Source organism: Paroedura picta, chromosome 9, assembly GCF_049243985.1.
Source record: "Paroedura picta isolate Pp20150507F chromosome 9, Ppicta_v3.0, whole genome shotgun sequence".
Taxonomy (NCBI): domain Eukaryota; kingdom Metazoa; phylum Chordata; class Lepidosauria; order Squamata; family Gekkonidae; genus Paroedura; species Paroedura picta.
In genome coordinates, this window is record NC_135377.1 from 65,982,494 (window position 1) to 66,001,806 (window position 19,313).

The 19,313-nt window shown below is 43.7% G+C and overlaps 1 long non-coding RNA gene across 1 annotated transcript in view; it reads left to right on the plus strand.

The window, feature by feature from the left end:
• The first annotated feature begins 457 nt into the window (after positions 1–457).
• Positions 458–19,313, plus strand: part of LOC143844271 (uncharacterized) — a 108,184-nt gene continuing 89,328 nt past the window's right edge. Inside the window, exon 1 of the long non-coding RNA XR_013233910.1 lies at positions 458–590. This is a non-coding gene — a long non-coding RNA (uncharacterized LOC143844271). The remainder of the gene's footprint in view (positions 591–19,313) is intronic.

Consider the following 19,313-nt stretch of genomic DNA (forward strand, 5'->3'; position numbering starts at 1 on the left):
ACCTCCCCATCCCCTGCTTTTGGCCAGACAGGATCTGGCATCCCTAAACCCCACAACACAGCCTATTCTTGATTGCAGTTCTCGCTTGGACCCCTTTTCCCTATTTTCATTCCCTTTCTCTCCTTTCACCCTTTGGATGTAAAGCACAACTATTTCCTAGCCCAGTCAGAGCCTGGAGTGCAATATTCAGTGAGCCTTGTGGTGAATGCCATGGAAGCTCTGTTCAACATCTGAAGCTGCAGCTCTAAAAGATATGTCGAACAGTCTGTAAGTATAGAGGACATATGCCCAGATGTATTGCTAAGCAACAGGCTATAGAACACCTGAGCTTCCTGCTGAACGAGATGTGTCAGGATATTGACCTGACTAGTAGCCATTAACAGTTCAGGTGCATAGAATTGCATTAACTTTTAAAAGCCCCAGGATTCCCTCTCAGCTGTTGGCTCAAAGGTACAGATTGGGTTGTAAAGGGATTTTTGAAAGACATCCTTTCAGAAGAACAGGGGATGAAGATGTGTCTCAGACACAAACCCAGGAAGAGTCACAAGATTTAATAACATGGACTGAACCTAAAAGACTTCAAGATGGAGGTGAGGGTTCACGGCTCTCAGGAATTCCATTACAGCGAGGAAATTATTTGGGCCAGGAAACAGCAAGGATTATGACATAATCTCAGAGCAAGTGGGAAGTAGATTATGCACACCTGTTATAAAAGAGACAAGTGAAGTTGGTGAGCCACATCTATTTCTGAAAGAAAAGGAATCAGGAATTGGAAGGTTAGAAGAGTGTATAATATGGATGTTGAAAAATTGCCCATGGTTTTCTATGTTAGTCTGTTACAGAAAAGGGAAAAATATGCCCACTAGAGCAGCACTTTAAAGACAAAATAGGTTTATTCTGGAATAAAGGTTGTGGATTAAATTATGCCACAAATCGTTAAGGTGCCAAGGGAATCATTGCTATCAATTGATAAGGCACAGGGAATTGGAAAGGGTTATTTATTTATAATAATGTCTCTGAGAGTTAATAGGAGGTGTCCATAAGGCTACATTGCAGGAAAAATCCATCATTTGTCCAGCGTTTTCAAGGGAGGGGGAGATCCAAAGGATCTTGAAGTTGTGTTGGCTTGTACTAGAACAAGGGTTCCAGGTTTTTAAGACTCATCTCATTACTCCCCTTTAATTGGTCCTAAGGGGGTACTGATGGCATTTTCACATCTGAGAGGTTTCTTCTGCTGAACGAGTTAATATTTAGGGTCAAGGCATTCTGTTCACCCTGCTTTATGATGGAAAATGGTTTTTGCAGCTGGGAATTAAGTAAATCAAAAGTGCACGCAAAAGCAATACATTGTATTTATGACTAAACAAGCAAAATTATTTTCTGCTTATTTTGTAATAAATACAATCTATGAGCCTAACTGGAATATACACGGTGCAATAAATAATGCGTGCTTGCCGACATTTGTTTTTTTTATGGCAGAGCAAATTTGCTTTAAAAACTATGGAACAGTGTTATTTATCAAATACATCTTCATTTACACCATAAGCTATGAAAGGGATATATATATTAGTGCATTAATGCTAATTGTCATGTAACTTTTAATACTGGTATGCCACATTTTACATTCAAGTCGAAATCATTGGGAGGTAATGATCCCAAATTAGATGGAGATCTTCAGCATTTGGAACACGAGGAAATCAGAGACTGGAGGAAGTGAGGGACAGGTTGACAGTGGATGGGGGCAGAGAAACAGTTAAGTGCGGGTGCCAACTTAAATTTGGATAGTCTGAGAGCTGTGAGTTGACTGGAGTTGGAATACCCTGGGGCAGAAAGTTTATTCTGGGGGATTTGCTCTCTATTGGAGTGAGTTGCCATTTCCTTGCAGTGTGCTCTAGTTAAGCACAAAGAAGCAAATATTACACAAACACTGTAAAATTCTAGTGCTTTCTCAGATAGAGAAAACTAACAGTGTAATCCTGAGGTATAGAATTCTAAGTACACTGGAATCTGGTTTTAGAAAGGTTTAGGATTACAGTGTTGATTCTACAACATGATGTGTGAAATGTTTTATGGTTAGGACATGCTTTCTCAACCAGTGTTTCGTGAAACCCTGGGGTTTCTTTGTAAGGGTTTCCCAAGTGGATGGGAGTTAATAAATTTTTAATATATTTTAAAAATGTGTTAAACATTTATTGGTTGATATGACCAAATATGGTCACGTTGACATCCCCCCATGGCCAATGATGGGCCTGGAGGGGGTGGGAAAGGGAACTGCGCTGGGTGGGGATGTGCACAGCTATGCTTCCTAACCCTATTCTACACAATTGTGCTACTTCTGGGGTTTCTCAACGTCTGTAGAATATTTCAAGGGTTTCTCAATGGTAAAAACTTGAGAAAGGCTGCCTCAGGGAAAGAAATATGGTTCATATTGCTAGTGGCGTTCATCATAGACACTGACACAACAGTAATGTTGTAATATGGTGGCCATTGTTTTTGGCAAGGTTGTCACAAGTGAAATTCATATATAAAATGCAATGCCATTAGCAGAGTGACACTCTTTTAAGCCCATTGGCTACAACTGAGTCAGCTTAGTCCAACTGCAAAAAGCTATGGCCACCTCTTCTGACAAAGTATTAGGATGGATTTCTGCCTGAGGAGTGCTTAAGATGTTGGCTGCAGGTGGACTTTCGAACACGGAGGCCAGCATCTTCTCAGTGTTCTGGCCTCAACCGTTGGCCTGGCGGAACAGCTCCGTCTTGCAGATCCTGTTGAATTGCTTAAGGTCCTGCAGAGCCCTAATGTCATCAAGCAGAACATTCCACCAGGCTGGGGGCAGGGCTGAAAATACCCTAGTCCTAGAGGCCAATTTGGGGCCAGGGACATTGTGTAAATTCCAGTCACTAGATCTTCATGCTCTTGGGGGGGGGGGGATACTGGGAAAGGCAGTCCTGGATATAGGAGGGGTCCAGACTGGCTTTAACATTTAATACCGCATCCTTGAAGCAGGGACCATTCTGCACACATTAGTTAATGCAATTTCAATGCACTTTAGAAATAGATTTTCCTGTTCTGCACAGGAAAATCCATCTGCAAAAGTACACTAAAAGTGCATTATCCTACACATGCAGAAAAGACCCTGATCCGGCTTCCAAGATGGAGCTGGTGCAGTTGGAAGACCTATGTACTTTCCATTGGGTTCCAGTAAGGCTCCAGCTGCATTCTGAACCAGCTGGAGCTTCCAGAGCGACTTTAAGAGAAACCCTATGTAGAGTGAATTACATAAGTGATTTATTGAGATTAGGAAGTCCTAGTTAATCATGACATACAATTTTATATTTTTATAAAATTAAGTCTTAGCCAATAGAGGAAGAAGTTGTGTCTTGAGGTTCTCAACTGGAAGTTCAGACAGCTGGGCCTCTCCTGCCAGATTATGAGATTTGGACATGTGGCATTTTTAAATAGGACATGACAAATAAGCATTCTATACTTTTGGGATGTTTTTAAAAAATGTGCATATAGTGCTGTAAAAGGCCTGAATCAGGTCCTGGAGGCAATTTTTGGATTGGCCATGGACTAATAAACAAGTTTAATTCTGACAAAATTGAAATGATATTTATGAGTGGAAGGTCTGACCAGAACTGGATGGTTTGCACTCCCCTTGAAGGAACAGGAATATACTTTGGGGTTGCTCCTGGACCTAGACCAACTGATAGGACCATATTGTTCCAGTCTTGATCCATCTCCACTGGATCCCAGTTTGTTTCTGGGCACAATTCAAGGTGCTGGTGTTGTCCTCTATGGCTTGGGGCTGGGATATCTGAAAGACTACCTACCCACCTTCTTGACTGCTACAGTCTTTTTCAGGTGCCCCTGCCTTCTGAGATTAGGTGGGTGTCTTTTTGGTCATGGCACCCAAAATCTGGAACTCTCACCCCAGAGAGTTTTGCCTGCTCCCTTCGGTTTCTACCTTCTGCCAGCAGATGCAGAAAGTTTATCTGGCATTTCCTCAGTGATCTCCCATTCCTGCCCTATGTGTTAATAGTTTTTCTAATACTTTTTTTTTTGTATATTTCTGTTCACATTTGAATTGTTTAAAAATGAGTTTTTGTTTGGGCTTAATGGCTTTTAAGGCGTGTTTTTATTATGTATGTTTGGAACTTTCCAGCTGCCTTGGTGGCTCTGACGAGGGAAGAAAATCAGGGTATAAATTTTGTAAATAAATGAAAAAATAAATATAATACAAAATAGTGGGCTATAATCCTAACAGTGCTGTCCTAACTGGATTTACCGCTTTCTAAGCTTAAAGAATTTCAGTAGACTCAGAAGGGTGCAATTCCATAAAGACTGTACAATACAAAACCTTTAATGGCATCCAAGATATAAAAACAACATGCAAAATTATTACGATAACACAGAACTTTAAAACAATAAGAATTGCAGATGACCAGGAAAAGTCTCAGAACCAGAACCGTTTACTACTTTAGCCTCTGGGTCATAACTAGAGATAAAAACTTGGCCACCAGTTCAGTGGTCTCTGAGCATTTATCAGCTAGCAGCAAATTAAGAGACCACGCACCTGCAACGTTAGACAAAGCTAAAAGTGGGGAAATCAGATCATGACGCTGTGGTTATACAAACTATATCACAAAATAATATGGCAAATTGAGTCCAGTTCTGTACGACAATACCTGCAAGTTCATGCTTTACGGGGAATTCTCCTATACCTGCCTTCAACCACTGCAGAGGGAAATACATTTCCATGTCTAGCTAACATGAAAGCTCTGTGACACGATGGTATTATTAGGTTGGAAAAATAATGTGCCATAGAGTTTGGGATATAAGATAGACCAAGAGATCATGGAGAACACGACCCACCTGCCCCAGCGTAAATTACCTGGAAGTCAATATCCAGGATTCTTCTTTGGATGGTGATAAAGACTGTAAGCTGGTTTATTGGGGAGAAAATCTCATTGAATTCAGCGATGCTTGCTTTTCAAGTGAACGTGCTTACAGTCAGACTACGTGGTATATCATTTCTGTGTAATTTATTGCCTGATTCAAAAGCCATCCTAGGCTGACTTTGATTGAGTGCCCAGGACTATCTGTCCATTCTGCCTGTTATTCTCCAGTGTCATTTTTAGTTTATAACAGTGCATATGAGAACAATGCCGCATCACTCATATAATATTTAACATTAATTCTGCCGGGATGTTATGACCATGACCTCTATAAGCTATCAACTGTAGCGGAGGCATATACTTTGGCTGAAATCCACAATTTGCTATTCAGGATCAAATTGGCAGGTGGAAGCAGACCCTTTGTGTGCAGCACCTTGCATATGAATGAGCAGGTAGTGAAATGCATATTCCGGATTGGTTTAATTAAGGAGAGCGTCCCGGTTGTTCTGCATAGGGATCAAGACGGAAGCAGCTTCATGCATTTGGGCCTGAACACAAATTCTCCCGGTGTACCTCCAGCATTTGGATTTGCCAAATAAATTGCATTCAGGGCCCTTTAGGATTTATTACCAGCAGAACGGTTTGGGGTGGTGGCGGTAAGCAACAGTGTCCACAAAACTAGATTAAATACAGAGGTATGATAGGCTAATGAATTCACATTTCTATTCTGTACATAACTCTTTCGTTCATTGTGAATGATTAGTTATTCCCCGTTGAATGCCTGCCATGCTTTCCCCTTCTTCTAGGAGTGTTTGAAGACAAACCCTCGAAATTAACGTGCTGCTGGTGAGCCATGTTCGGGGGCCCTTAAGAACTTAAAAAGCATGAATAAATGGATTCCAATTACCACCGAAGGCAGGGAATGGGCTTCCAGTACTTAGAGGATTGGATCTGTTCCTCGAGAGCCTGCAGACATTAGAAGCCCCCCAATGACCGGCTTGCAATGCCGGCATTATGGAGTGATTTTTACTTTACTGCCTTTTCCATCCGATCATCCCCTTGCCTTCCACACACAAGGTTAATTCACTTCTTGATCACATTATTTCCTCGCTGCTCTTTGACAATATAAAAATTCTGAGTGGACAGCTCAATCCCTCTTCCATCTCAGATTTGATTGTTATGGTATTGCCTGGCGTCCCTCGGAGGCCTCTAGCAGCCTTTGTCGCACTTTATGACACTTAAATGACTGGGCGACAATTTCTCCATCTATTCACAAAATGCTGTTAATAACTCATTTCCAAAGAGGCCCTTCTTTATGTCGTGGCATTAAAGGATTTTTTATTAGGTGCCAGGCTAGGTGACACACAGCCCCAGTAACCAAAGAGTTAATTAATCTGTTGAAATTTATAGCCTTTTATACTGCACTCAGTGTGACAGTCCCTAAGAGAAACAGATACTATATTTACAACCCAGCTGAAATATTCAGTAATATAGTCTGCATACTGATCCACTCCATCAGCGGATGCCTGTTGCTGGAGCAGTCATTAATCAGCCGAGATGGATTTGTGTAATCTGTCTTCTTTCTTATTCCGGGATTCCAATAAATATTGAAATAATAATTTATTGATTGCCCCGCAATATAAATGTGTTGTAAAGGGACCCAAGGTATTTGCATGGTAATGCAGTTTGAAAGCTCTTGGCAGTCTGTAAGTACAAGCGGGGGAAACTGCAACACATCCACAGCAGGAGAGGGTTTTGGGAGACACCCGACTGATTGGTGTTGGGTGCAGAGGTCTATCAGAGGTAGCATTGGAGTGGAACATACCTACTGCAACAGGCATGTCTGACCCCAGCCCTGGCTAATGTTTGCATGGGAGACCTCGAAGGATTTGGGTGGTCGTTCCTACAAGGAAAACGAGGAGTCAGGATGTGGAGGCTGGCAGAGGCAAACCACCTCCAAACGTCCCTTCCCTGTCTGCCAGACAATCCTTGGATCTCCTGGCTACACTATGTACACACCACACACTAAATAAATAACTGCAACTGTGGCATTTGTGTACAGTGCAAACAAGTGGAGCAAGAAGTTTGTGCATTTCTATGTGTACACAGTTCTCCTCCAGCTCTTCAAATATCAAATGTGATGAGGACACTGGGTTTAACTCCTTTTTTCATCATATGAACCTTCAGTTGTACCCCAACCCCTCAACACGGGCCCAGGGTGCTCAGAGAGCTGTAGGCAATGGGATGAAATGCATCTTTGCAATGCCATTACTTTGCTTGAATCGGAGTTCTGCCCCGCTTGCAGCGTATGGTATAGCTATCTTCCGTAGGGCCTGAAGCTGCTTCTTGGAATGATGGCACATACCGCAACTCATAAACATGACAAGGTGATGCTCTTTGACCAGTGGCTCATCATTTGGACTGCAGAGTGTGCAAACTCCTGACACCTTTGAACAGGGATATTAAGGGCCATTCTGCACCCAAGAAATGAAGTGAAAGGGTTACCTCTTGCAGATGCTTTTCTTTTCTTTTTTTTGGACATTTTAAACAATGCTGTCAGCATCCAACGTTCCAGCTGCAAACCGGCAGCTACATCCTCCTTTTTAAAGCGGTAGGTGGGGGAATCCACAAAACTGGATTCCCCCAACTATGTTACGCGAGTGGGAGGAGAGCAACCAGCAACCACTAGCGAAATAGCTCAACGTACATTGTTCTCCACTCCTCCATTTTATCCTCACTACAAGAGAGGTCAGACTGGGAGAAAGTGAGTAGCCAAGTTCCCCAGCAAGCTTCTGTGGCAGAGTGGAGATTAGAACCTGGGTCTCCCAGACCTTGGTCCAAGACTCTACTATACTACACTTGGTCCTGCTCTTCAAATTTATCTGTTGGAAAGTAGGAAGACAATAAACAAGGACACAGTGTATGGCAGTTATCCAAAACAAGCTTCAGGTAACACTGTGTGAAGGCCATATTGTAATATTTAGGAGCTTTAGCATGCGATACAAGTTTGAACATGCTAAAGCATTAATATGGGCGCTGAAACACTCCAAATCTTACAAAGAATGATTGAACAAGAAAGCAGTCTTTGTTTCTCTGGATTAATTACTGTAGTCACAATTAGGGTTGGGTGCGGTGGTGTCTGAATTGGCCGTTCCAGGCCAACGCAGCCAGCGCCATGCAGTGGGGGGGGGAGGGGAGGCGCGAGTGCCGGTGTGCCAGTGCGCCGGTGCGCAACTCAGTGCATACACGCAGGCATGTAACTCCGTGCCCTGTTTAGAATAGCTCTGTTTTGCAGGCCCTGCATAAATGGTTTAGGTCCCACAGGGCTCTGATCTCTTCCAAGAGCTCATTCCACCAGGTTGGAGCCAGGGCTCAAAATGCCCTGTCCCTTGCCAAGGCTCTTTCAGGCCAAAGGGGATTCCCAAGTGTAGCCTTCCAAGGACTAGGTTGTTTGACTCCTGATTATCTTGGCAGCATTGCTGTGATCCCCCTACCCAACCTTGTCAAGGGAGTTGGCCTCTTTGCAAGGGGTGTCTGGACCCTCCTCTTTTTCTGGGACTTCATATCACATATTCAGCTAAAATGAAAATAGGAACAAGCGTATCTATAAGAAAAGGGGCCTTCAGATGTTAGGGGACAGTGGAAACGATTCATCAGAGTTCTGCAAATTTATCTGGATCCTGCTGGAGTGATGTCAGTTCATCTGTTGTGCTATCAATGCATTCTGCACCTAAACCTGGAACACTTTGTTCATCTATTGCTCTCTTCCCCAGCTATGAAGCAGATCCTCTTGCTAAGGGAGTGTGGAGGCTGCTGCAGAAACTGGGTCTGTATCTTTGCACGGTACGCTCACATGCTTACTTTAGTATATGCTGACAGTGGAAACAATAGGACTGCAGTTCTGTTTGATTTTGTTCTGTGGTATACTCCCCCAGACTGGCCAGGAAAACAACATTTCTCCCAGCTTTGACCAGAAGAGGGCATCCCCTCCACCTATATCCGTAGGATTTCCCCCAGCTGTGTACAGGCTGTGTTCTTCCAGAACTGCATTTCAAACTCTTAAGTGGTCACACACACAAAAAGTTAAGAGATAGCAACATAAAAAGTGTTGACTGTCCTTTCAATGAATGGCTTGCAGAGCAGCAGGAGGGAATCCCAGTATACCAACTCCTGTTATTCCTAGTAGATCAGGGGTAGTCAAACTGCGGCCCTCCAGATGTCCATGGACTACAATTCCCAGGAGCCCCTGCCAGCGTATGCTGGCAGGGGCTCCTGGGAATTGTAGTCCATGGACATCTGGAGGGCCGCAGTCTGACTACCCTTGTAGTAGATCATGTATGGACCTGTGCGTGCATTCATAAGTGATGCTCATAGTACTATTTGCGTAATTTATTTGTCTAGCAAATGGAAAACCTAGCAGCAAAGTATATTTGATTTAAAAAGGGAGCTGTTCTTATTCTGTTCCTCTTTCAGAGGTGACATTTTTTAGCCTCAAGTGGGTAGCTGACTGAAGTGGCAGAAGAAATTTTGAGTCTGGTGTCACCATTAAGACCAACAAGTTGAATAAAAATTTGTTGGTCTTAAATGTGCCATTGGAATCAAAATGCGTTCTACTTTTAGCTTAAAAGTCATTCTCAGGTGAACAGGACTGACATTGTACTGAATCCGTCATGTAGCAGCCCATCTCTGAACTTTGCTCCTCTTTTATTTAGAAAGGAAAAAGTTAAGTTATGCCAAACGTCTTTTGAATGCAGATTTCTGTAATTATTGGTCGATGGAGGACTACAGGTTGACAGTACTGGAGAGTTGAGCCTATCTGCTGTGATATGGGCTCCACTCCCCAGACGCTTCTGTTGAAAATTCTCAGTAAGGAACAGGAAAGGTTCCCCGGAAACTGCTGAAGCCGAGTCTGCTAACCAGTACTGTCCTCTGACATCCCCTTAGGGAAGCTCTTCTATATACTGAGCCAAGGACATGGTACATGGTAGGAATGTTACTCCTAAGATGGCCATTGCACTGAGACATCGCATCCTGTTTCATATTGTATCTTTTATTGTTTTAGATAAATATATCTTTTTAGCAATATCAAGCTATGGGAATGAGAGGTAACAACATTTCGTTCCCAGGTTTCATGGAAAGGGGCATACACAAATACACCCTCTATTCTTGAACCTGATCTTGGACTTGAGTCAAAAGGATTACATAAACACGATCTCCACCCCATGGCCAGGATGGAAGCCAGACTGGTATGGGTCGAGCCCTGAAGTTTCATCCAAATATGCTAGGAGCTGGTCCGCCAAGGCCTGCTCAACCACCTTGCCCAGGATCCTGCAGGTCCAGAAATGGTTTTACCATTAAGGGATAGACCACTGACTCCTTCAGCTCCTCTGGGAACTCCCCAGGAGACAGGGACAGTTTGTCTCCTTTGGTTTTATGACCCCGATGTTCCTTCCTGCATTTCTGTTCCCCCCTCCCCGCTTCCTCACCTCTAAGCAACCCATTTGCTCTGTTCCTTTCCCCTTCTCCCTTGAAGCAGAATTTTTCATCAGAGTGTTAAGACTGTTTAATATTCCCCTGTTTTCACTGGATCCCCACGGAAGGGAGAGGGAAATGGGGTTTGGGATATAAGCGGAGACCTTTATCCTTGGCCCCAGTTTTGACAATGCCTTGATGAGAGTGCTTTCTTACTTAATAAAGAAATCTTTGACTACCCGCCAAGAGTTTGCTTTGCTGAGCAATCAAAGATCCTCACAATTTGATATCATGATAGTTATGTTAATTTTTTAAAAAAATTATAGATGGACTTGTAGAGAATAGGTTTCAATTAATAGCTATCAGCTATTAATTTCCATGTTATCATGGAAAGCCAAGCCAAGGTATTAGTGCCCTACCTGGCTACAGAACACCTAGCCACAGTGATCCATGCAACGATCACCTCTAGGGTAGACTTCTGCAGCTTTCTCTATGTAGGCCTACCTTTATCCTTGATCCGGAAACTGCAACTGGTCCAGAATGCTGCAGCCAAGGTCCTCACAGCAACACAATGGAGGTCCCATAGCCAGCCCACTCTCCAACAACTGCACTGGCTCCCAGTTGAATTCTGGACCAGACTTAAGGTTTTAGTAATCACATTTAAGGCAGTGTGGGCTCCTTGTACCTGAGACCACCTCACTGCCTACACCTCCCAAAGAGCTCTACGCTCTGCCACTTCCAACTGGCTGGTGATCCCTGACCTCAAAGAAACATGTCAGACCTCAGCCAGGGCCAGAGCTTTTTCTGTCCTGGCCCCTACCTGATGGAATGAGCTCCCTAACAGATCAGGGCCCTGCCTGATCATCCCCAGTTTCATAGGGCCTGCAAAATGGAGCTCTTTCACCAGGCATTTCATTGAGGCCGACTGTACAGCATCTGCTGGTCCCCAGAAACCCCTCCCCGTAACTGAATCCCAAACCGGGATCATAGTTAACAAGTTAATGCTATCATAAGAAATGTTATAGGAACCATTGTTTTTTTCCTGGATGTTATGAATTGCACTGTACTATCCCTACGTTTTGTGTAAACTGCCCTGAGCCACAAAGGAGGGACTGCCTCTCTGCCTATGCCCCCCCCCCCCAAGAATTACGTTCATCCAACTCCAATCGGCTGGTGAGCCCTGGCCCAAAGGAAGCACAGCTGGCCTCAACCAGGGTCAGGTCATTCTCTGTCCTGGCCCCCACTTGGTGGAATGAGTTCCCAAAGGAGATCTGGGCCCAGTGGGAGCTAGCACAATTCCACAGGGCCTGCAAAATGGAGCTCTTCCACCAAACATTTGGTTGAGGCCAGTGAAACCAACAATATCTATTGTGACCTCCAGAATCTAGGGCATTTCTGCACCCGTTAAATGTAGTGAAATGCTTACCTTATGTAGTCATTATATTCCTGCCCCTCCATATGACATTGCCAACATCCAGCATCTGGGCAGTAATTGGCTAGCTCCATCCTCCGTCTTGAAGCTCTAGTTGGGGAATCACATAAAGTGGGTTCACTAACCTACTTAGCATTAGCTACCAGAGAGCAACCAGGTAAGGTATGAAGCTCAAATGCAATAAAAGTGCCTGACTCGTTCTGCCCTCACCCCGTTTCCCTCTCCCTTGTTACCGGGGATGGGAATGTCTTTTTTTAAATGGCTAACTTCCTGGAGCAACAAATTGGTGGACAAGCATGCAGGCAATTCCAGAAATATATTTTTTTCAAAGTTGTAACACAAAGCATGCCTGTCAAAAGTTTTCTCCCCCCCCCAAAAAAAAATCGGGAATGATATTAATTTTTAAATGTCTCAAGGGACTCATGATCCCATAAGGAGTGGTGTTCAAAAAAACACTATACTTCTATGATTGTGTGCATAGGCATTTCTATGGAGAAGTATTCAGTTTTTATAAAAAATAGTGGTCTTTGTGGGACCTTTAAAATATGGAAAAAGGGAATTGGTTGCCTGCATTGATTGACAGGTGAAACTACAACATGTACAAGGCGCGTTGCTCTCTTTTGCCATTTCCAACAGCAGTTAGGGAGGCTGAGATGCGAAAAAAGATGCAGACAAGGACGAGACAGCAGAAAAGATGAGGAGGAGCTAGGGAACGCGAAAAAAATTAGTGCTTTGCCATTCAACTGGCATAACTGGCATAACACTTTTTAAACTGATGTGCGGAAATTGCCCTAATGTCCTCTGCATTTTACTTTAAATCTAATTTGAAATAATTGATTTAAACAAGTAGGTAGCAATGTAACTTAAGAAAGGTATTGGTTTCTTAACCTCACTACCTATGCTAACCTACATTCTCAACAATCCCTCAGAAAGGCCAAATGCCCTCTGTATTTTAATTTATCTCTTTATTGGAATAATTGATTTGAACAAGTAGATTGTAAGTAACTATGACTAGTATAATGCAATGTAGTTTGGAATAGTATATATATGCTTTTCTCTGGACTGTGAACAGAAACAGCTAAATGCTCTACTTCAAAGACGTTGATGACCTAGATGCTTCCATGCTTGGGGACAAGCAGGGGGCAGAAGGGCAAGGTCTCAGCTAACTGCTGTCAGAATTGATTATCTAGTCACCCATTATTCTCTTAATATGGACATCTTTATTAAACTCGAGATGTTTCCCATGCTATTCAGCCTCAAGTGAATACAAACAAGCCCTCTATAGTTGGACAGAGGGGGGGGGGGGTTAGATCTCTGTATGGCCATCTTTTAAGGCTTAGTGTTAATGTTAAATTCGAATAGGTTTTAATGGGGTCATACTGGTTTTTATTGTTTTGAACCGCTGAGAGTCTGAATGGAATGCCGTGGTATATAAATACAAAAATAAATAAAATAAATCCAAATTGCTGTCCCTCCCCCCCCCCATTTATCTCTGGTATCTGTTTACCATATTCATTTTGTTTAGGAGTGTGGTATTGCATCCCAGCACAATAGCGTGTTTGTAAACAAAACAAAAATAAAAGGGCCCTTGTTCCCCGGCAGTGCAGTGGAACCTCCCTGCTCTGGCTCCCATGCAGGGGCACAAATCTGGGGTGAATGACATGCAATGCAATGACCATATTCTTTTGGCCTTTTATGTACTGACTTCATATAACTGGGCCTGAACGACTGTAATAAAGTTTGATTGATTAAGGTGCAATGGCCCAAATGCTCCCCCATGTGGGAGTGGCCGGGTTGGGGAAAAGGTTGGGCGCTTTGGTGTCCGAACCGGCCCAAAGCAGCCAGCGCTGCAATGCACCCCGACCTCCCCTTCCCCCCCCCCCCGTGCCGTGGCACTGGCTGCTTTAGGCATAAACGACTCAACCCTATGACTGAGAGTGGAATCTGTGGACAAGGACAGGCTGCTTGAGGAAGGGGAGGGAGGGAAAGGCCTCCGCTGCCGATTTCTTAGATTATATGAAGTTTCCTACTGGATCTGATCCCTTTGTTGGTTTTTCTCCTTGACATAGTTGCCTGCAGAATAGACTTTTAGGAATGAGGGCACAGAAACTCTGCTTCAAACCTCTGCTGTTTCCAACCTAGAAACAAACAAAAAAAGGGATTATTTTCCCTTTTAGTAGTATGAAAATATATCAAAATTAATCAGAAGAACTGAAGAGATCTTCAGAGAACAAACTGTCCCTTCTGCGCAGAGTCACAACCCTCTTGCAGTCCCTTTATTCATGCTTTAAAGCCCAACGAGAATGAACATTTTTTAAAACGGCACGTCTTTAGACAGCCCACTAGGTACTGCACAAAAATGGTAAGGATCACATTATCTTTAGAGAGGAATATCCACTTAAAAATCTGGGAAAGAAAGGGTTGCCTTTAACGTTATAATCATTTGGAAGTGCCATATCAAGCATACTTAATTATCTGAAATGCACATTTTCCAGGCGCTCAATTAATTGTAGTGGAAATGTGCAAATGTTCAATTGCTTGTAACTTTGTAAAATTCCCTTCTGGGCTTGGAAACTGTACTTTCTTAGTCATAGCCTAATGGAGCGTTTTCTTGGAAAGTTCAGCAGTTTTTGATATGTGTAAGTGGGAATGGAAGGATTTTTTTGTGAAGTTAATTCCCCCCCCCCCCCCGCCAATAAAAGCCTTTCACTGACCTCCGTTTTTTAAAATATGCAGTGTATAAGTCTGAAGCATCTCTAAGACCGTTTATGCACTGGAGGTTTCATGCTGGGCTGCAGGCTAGAGTATTAGTTGGGGCAAGTTGCCCCACCTCTTCCTGCACCCACACGGGGGAGCATTTGGCCTAGTGTACCTCATCCGCCCCTGATTCGTGCTCCTGCATGGGAGCTGGGGCAGTGAAGTTCCCAGTGCATAAACGGTCTAAGTCGCACCAGAATTTTGCTGGTGGACGAACCCCCTAGCAGCAATTCCTCATGCTTCTGAATGAACGCTTTAATATACAACCTAGGGCAGGGGCAGTCAAACTGCGGCCCTCCAGATGTCCACGGACTACAATTCTCATGAGCCCCTGCCAGCGTACACCCATGGGAATTGTAGTCCATGGACATCTGGAGGTCTGCAGTTTGACTACCCCTGACCTAGGGCAAACTGAGAAAAAAAGAACTTAGAAAGCATTGATTTCATTGGGAGAGTTCAGCCATGACTGCCATGGGGACTGGGGCCAATTTGTGTATTAAGCAGAGGCAAACCCAGGTCTGCCATTTTGGAATGGCAAAATGATTCCAAAGCATAGGAAGAATATCCTACAGGGGGCATCAGAGGAGATGTGCATTAAGCATAGTTAGAATAGAATATGTTTTTCAGATAATCTACTCCAGTGTTCTGATTGGCTCAATTGGTGATTTCCTACTCCTCGAAGCATATTTCTTTACAACAGACTGAATGAATGCAGAATACAACACTTAGGCAGTTAGGACTTCCTCTCTTTATCTCTTCTCTCTTTAGAGCTAGTGTAGTGGTTCATAGCAGCAGCCTCTACTCTGGAGAACTGGATTCAGTTCCCCACTCTTCCACATGCATTTGGCTGGGTGACCTTGGGCCAGTCACAGTTCTCTTAAAGCTCTCCGAGCTTCACCTGGGATATTCAGTGGGGAGGCCATTCCATGGTATATGTTATAATCCTAAGTATATTTTCCTGGAATTAAGGCCTATTTAGTAACATTACATATATCTTGGGTAGGCTTGTTTAGGATTACTCCAAAAGTCATCACCCATGGCTGACTCTGCAGTATTAAAATTGGTTTCCTAATTGTTTTATCTCACATCCTCAGTATGTTCAAGATGGCTTCAACAAACAGGGTGAGAAAGCAAACTAAGAAAAAAAAAGTTACAACCAAGAAGAATTTAAAATAACAGCTATAAATTAGTGTGAGAGATTCTCAGATTGGAATTAAAAACAAGATTGCCAGAATAACGAGTGGCGATTAAAATAATCCATCTAGAACAACTTAATTTTTCCACGTTATATGAAAAAGAAATCCAATCCCCCACCAATGGGTTCCAAAGAAATGACAATCAGATTCTCACTGGTTATGTGGAAGCACATACCTGCTCCGGGGCTCCTGTTCCTTGATCCCGGCCTGAAGGCGCCCTTGCCTCTTCCCTGCTCCCTCCCCACTGTCTCTCTCTCAGACACACAAAGACACTCACACACATGCACACACAGACTCCTTCCCCCTCCATTCTCCCTCCTTCCCTCCTGTGGCAGGAGGGCTGTGAGACTAAATGGGCGCAGCAGCTGGGATCATGTGGCGCTGAGCACTGCTTGCACCCCCAACACCACTGACTGTCTTCTGTGATCCACCACGGAGGCAGCCATGGCTGCCTCCGTGGAGGTCCACAGAAGACAATCAGTGGAGGCGGCTGTCTCCTTTGGGCCTCCACGGCTGCCTCCTCCAGGCCTCTGCCAGCATTGCCACGGCCTTGGCAATCCTACATGTTCTTAGCTTCCCTTTCCCAGTTAGGCAACTACAACTATCATGTATGCATAGGTCAGCACCACTTTCTCCCCCAAAGCCCCGGGCGTTCCAGAAAGCCTCTGCTGAGGGTCTTAAACAGAATATCCTGCGGCATAGGAGCTTCACTACGGAGGAGGCACGGGGTTTAATCCATGGCATGGCATGCAATTCACAAGGATCCCCACCAGCAGCCTTCAAATGCGGGTTTTACGGAATGGGGGTAGGGAGGGAGAGGCTTGCCAAGAGAAGACAGGGACGATCTGTTTGTACAGATTTCTATTCGTGGATGGTAGGAGAGAACCCAGATTGCCAACATGCCAGATCCAGGGAGGGAAATTTCTGGAGATTTGGGGATCGAGTCTCAGGAGGACAGGGACCTCAGTGTGGTAAAGAATCCAGCCTCCAAAGAATCCATTTTCCCCAGAGAAAGTGATCTTTGTAGAATGACGATAAACTGTAATATTGCACGGTCCCAAATTCCACCTGGAAGAAAAGCTGTTTTCTTAAAAATACCAGCCATTTCACTACCCAAAGGAATCCCAAAGAAGCTTATTAACACTTTTCCCCTTCCCTTCCCCACAACAGACACCCTGTCAACCTATGGTCCTCCAGATGTCCATGGACCACAATCCCCATGAGCCCCTGCCAGTGTTTGCTCATGGGAACTGTAGTCCATGAACATCTGGAGGACCACAGGTTGACTACCCCTGCTGTAAGGTAGGTAGGGCTGAGAGAGCTCTGAGAGAACTGTGACTAGACCAAGGTCACCTAGCTGGCTGCATGTGGAAGAGTGGGGATTCAAACCCAGTTCTCCAGATTATAGTCCGCCACCCTTAACTGCTGGAACCAAACTGGTATCCCTACATAGGTGCCAATGGAGAAAACCCAGACAGACAGAAACAATTGTTCCAAGTTTTCTTCTCTAGCCCTTTTACTCCACACGTTTCTTCTGTTCAGGTTCAAATGTGACTTGACTCTTTAGCATTGGCAGAGAAATTTGCTTAGACTCTTGAGTGGGAAATTTGATGGACTCCCTCTCAAGGATTGTCTCTGTATCTGCAACGAGGGTCAAGTAGAGAACACAGAACACATCTTATTTGAGTGCAAGCTGTATTATCATATTCGCACAGGTGCATTAGTACCAATGCTTACAGAATGCCCTCACGACCTGAGAAAGCATCGCCTGCAAATATTGCTAACAGATTCTAATAATTTTTTAACCATCAAAGTAGCAAAATTTGCGTGGCTAGCTTTAAGAACTAGGAAAAATTGGGTCACTCATGTATAACCATAATAAGTCCACAGCTTATGTTTTTTGGTTAGTAGATATTATCGTACGTCTCTTAATCTTGTCTTTTGTTTTATAATTTAACAGCTTTACTAGTTTTATTGCTTTTATGGCTCATTTTATCCTTGTAAAATAGTCAACGGCAGTTAATGATTCTAAATGTTGACTTTTATGATGGAGAAGTTTTAAGTTTTATTGTTGATGCATTTTTAACCTTTTAATGTATTACCTTCCCTTTTACAAACTGCTATTGTATAGTAAAGGTAAAGGTATCCCCTGTGCAAGCACCGAGTCATGTCTGACCCTTGGGGTGACGCCCTCTAGCGTTTTCATGGCAGACTCAATATGGGGTGGTTTGCCAGTGCCTTCCCCAGTCATTACCGTTTACCCCCCAGCAAGCTGGGTACTCATTTTACCGACCTCGGAAGGATGGAAGGCTGAGTCAACCTTGAGCCGGCTGCTGGGATTGAACTCCCAGCCTCATGGGCAGAGCTTGAGAGAGCATGTAGCTGCCTTACCACTCTGCGCCACAAGAGGCTCTTTGTATAGTAGTGCACCTAAAATTTGGGTCTAAATGACCGTAAATAAAGATATGATGATGATGACTAGACTGTGACGGACGACATGGAACGTTCTCTTTGGGCAATGTGCCCTGTGTTTTGGCACTCAGGAGCACAGGGAACAACCTCCCATCCCACACTCTGACTGTGAGAACAATTTCACAGGGATCTGAACGGCACCCAGCAGCCGAACGATTCATTCTCGCTTTTGACCCTCATTCTACTCCTCAGCATAAACGTCAGATTTCTGATAGCATCACTCCTCTGGAGAACCATCAATTCCCGCTGACCAGTCCCATCTATTTCAATGAGGGACCCCTGGGACAGGAAGATCGCATTGGGCCCTGCGAGGGACGCGGCAGAAACGAAATCCGTGAAATTCAATCAGAGCGTATGGCAAAGAGTTTTTATGGGCTCAGATTGTCTGGGCAGCCGTTAAGATTTTAGACAGGGGCAAAAAGTTTGCCATCATAAAGAACTTTTTTTTTTTTTACTCCTCAGACACTATTATGTTGAATAGCCAGCTCATTTTATTATTGCAAATGCTGTAGCTGTAATCTTTTACTGCTTCCAGTATAGGCCTACAGCATTAAGTTAGTATAAAATTACATATAGTTTAATATATCTGTACAACACCTTTAAACAAGCTTCTCTAGGCAGGGAGGTTATCCGTCTTATAAATCTATTATTCCATTGTACATCTTGATAGCCTAGCATTGCTCCTAGCCATGTTTAAGCATTAAATAGTGCATTATTATTTCACATAAATCAACCAGAGATGTGTGAATTCATAAATTTTGCATTTGCACAGACAGTATTTTAAACGTTTTACAGCTTCGTGGGAACTTGGAAAAGGAAGCCTTTGCACAAATCAGTGCCAGGGAAATTTCAATAAAATGGAATATCACAATTACTCCTTCTCAAAGTCATTGCTTGCATACTTTAGAAGAGTCTAAATATAACACAAACAAACACATCTGCAGTGATCTCTATGCATGCGTTGGCAGCAGTAAATGGGCATACGTGGGCCAGATTCACACGATCCCATGGCCACTGTGGTCCATTTGACATCCCAGTTCTTTAAAATGGCAACTCAGAGCTGATCTCTCTTTAAAATGATGGGCA